Source organism: Cebus imitator, unplaced genomic scaffold (assembly GCF_001604975.1).
Source record: "Cebus imitator isolate Cc_AM_T3 unplaced genomic scaffold, Cebus_imitator-1.0 Scaffold584, whole genome shotgun sequence".
NCBI lineage: Eukaryota > Metazoa > Chordata > Mammalia > Primates > Cebidae > Cebus > Cebus imitator.
In genome coordinates, this window is record NW_016107899.1 from 642,236 (window position 1) to 645,093 (window position 2,858).

Sequence of the window (2,858 nt, forward strand, 5' to 3'; positions counted from 1 at the left end):
AAAAAAAAAAAAAGAAAAAAGATAGGATGCATTGGACATGGGGTTTGGTACTATCTCAGGTTTTAGGCATCTACTGGGGGTCTTGGAATGTGTCCCCTCACTTAAGAAGACTATTTATGTTACTACAGTTGATAGTTTTCTATAAATCCTCATGATTGAGGATTTCTCTCAACCCTTTTAATGCAATTGACAACCCTAAAACCCTAAAAAATGCAACCGGGCATTTTTAAAAAGGCCTACAGTATGGTCTGCAAATTTTTCAGAGACAAAGGGCAATTAATGATTACTTGCTAATCAATCAATGACACTTAATAATTGCTTTCGCTACATAAAAATATTGAGTTAGAGGCATTTTGGGATTCAGAGGTGAGTAACATATAGTCTCTGCCCTCAAAGAGTTCACAGTCTCTAGAGACAAATACATAAATACTGCAATAGAATGCAGACCACCATTGTATCTAAGACGAGAGAGAAAGCATTTTTGAGATTTATAAGAGAAAGAAATACAATCTGGTAAGGGAATCAAGAAAGCTTTATGGAAGAGTTTTTCCTGAGATGAACGTTAAAGACTGGGTGGAGAGTTGCTGGAAGAGGTGGCGAGGGAGGACGTTGCCCAGGCAAATGTGCAAAGCAAAGAGAGCAAGGCCTGTGCAGAGTCCTGGGCTGTGCTGGGACGCAGGAAGGGAAGCAGAGAAGATGGCCGCAGGAGGGGACAGACACGTCACGTGCATAAATATTGAACTCCTGGCCCAGGGACCCCTTCTGACATCAGCAGCAGGTGATAGCAACACAGTGAGACAAGCTGAAAACCTAAGTAAGCTGCAGCTCCCTAGTCAAATCCTCCGGCTCTTGGAATCCACACACAGCACCCCTGGAGGCTCTTACAATTCTATTAGAGATACGGATGCGTGAGAGAATTCCCATAAAGAACTCAGTTTTGTAACTTTGGGCGGGGATTCTCCTATTGCATGGGAATGCAGAAGTAGTTGTATATCTGGGTATGTTTGAGTGGTGTGTGCGTGTGAAATTACTTGAAGATGGCTAGAGAAGATGGCTTTTTTTTTTTTTCTTCTTCAGATAGCTTTATTTCCATTTGGTCTCAGGCTTGTTAGGGTAGTTAGACAGCTTCCTGGTGGCTGGAGGGAGAGGCTTAGGCAGAAGCCCTGTTTTTTTGCAAGGACCCCTTCGGAAGTCGCTGGGCTCAGTAGGCTCCTAGTCATGCTTGAGAGTGAGCCCTTCCAAGAGATATTCACCCAGCCCAGCCTCGCCTCCGGGCTGGCCAGCCTGTGGAGAGGTTGGTCAAGTGGTCACCCAACTTGTTGATGAATTTCACTTCCTCATCTAGGAATTGACTCTCCAGGAAGTCACAGAGATGGGGGTCCGTGTGGGCAGACCCCAGGGCATGAAGATCCAAAAGGGCCTTGTTCAGATTTTTCTCCAGGGCCGTGGCAGCTTCCATGGCATCCAGGGTTTTACCCCATTCATCTCGAGCCAGCTTCTTGATATCCTGGAAGACAGCGTGGCCTCCACGCTATTTTGCATCTTCAGGAGACGCTTGTAGCCCTCGCGCTTCTCCTCGGCCAATTCGCGGAAGAAGTGGCTCACACCTTCCAGAGCCACATCATCGTGGAGGAAATGGAAGCCCAGAGAGAGGCAGGTGGAGGAGGTCTGCAGGTACACATGGACCAGGCGGGTGACGGCTGCCTCCACATCGGTGGAATAATTCTGACGAATCTGGGAGCTCATGGTCGGCAAGAAGGAGCTAACCACAAAAACGGTGTTGGCAGGTCCTAGAAGCAGGAAATGGCCGAGAAAATGGTCCTGGATGTTGCAAGTGGAGAGGAAATCAGAGGGTGATCAGAGGCTGGAAGAAAGAGTCCCTTGGATCTGTTCCATCCAAACACTGTTGAAGCAAGAGACAGTTCGAGGTCCCCAAACTGCCTTTTTTTTTTCTCTTGATCGGCATTTTTTTTTTTTTTTAGGTGAAGCAGAACACAATTGAATGGACTTGAAAATACCAGAATGCACCACATGCATAAATATTGTTTGGTGAAACTTCTGTTTCAGTTAAATATGTGTGTGTCTGTGTGTGTCATGATTAAGTATCTTTCTTACCACGGTCGCCCTAAAGAACCAAAGCTTAGGAGGAGGGACATGACCATGCTGAAAGAGCAGGGGACCAGACACTCTGGGTTGAGATGATGAGTTTAATGGCACAGCTGACACCCACATTTGCACTTTGGCTCCTTCTTTGGGACTAGACTTTGTACTGAGTCAAACACCACGTAGAAGCACATGGTCCCACATGCAACACTCCTGCTTCTTGGCGAGGGGCACAAGATACCTCTGTCTCGATTAAAGCACTCTTTTATTCTTAATTAAAATTCTTAATTTGCTTTGACCTCCAAAGGCTCTAATCCCAGCCTCCCAATTCGTCTCAAGGGATGTTCTCTTCATGTGGGGCTGGTTTAAACAGAGGTCACCTCACCAGAGCAGCCTTTCAGTCCTGCAAGAGTCTCTAATCCGTGATATGTACATGTAGGTTTGTGCAGGCAGGGAACACACATGACAGAGAACTACTTTGGTGGCACTGGACGGGTGGTGTTTCTTCACTGGATTTTGGTGCCAGCAGTTACCTTGAATGTTGAGCAGGATGTTAAGAGTTTTCTAGGAAGTTGCAGTTCTCAGCAGTAGAGTTTTGGATCTTGTAGAAAACTGTTTGAAGGACAATGTTGTGAGGGAACTTGAAAATGTCTTGTGACAAAGCACCTTGACCAGCCCTTTGAAGGAGAATAAAAGCAAGGTCAACTGATAGAGTGGGAAAGAGACAGACACACTACTGAGGAAGGTGTCCCAAG

At 46.1% G+C, this 2,858-nt stretch overlaps 1 pseudogene across 1 annotated transcript; it reads right to left on the reverse strand.

Moving 5' to 3' along the window:
- Window positions 1–1,212: 1,212 nt before the first annotated feature.
- On the reverse strand, window positions 1,213–2,624 carry LOC108294523 (annotated as a pseudogene). Its single transcript, XR_001821077.2, has one exon. The product of XR_001821077.2 is annotated as a ferritin light chain-like (transcript).
- Between the last annotated feature and the right edge of the window lie 234 nt (window positions 2,625–2,858).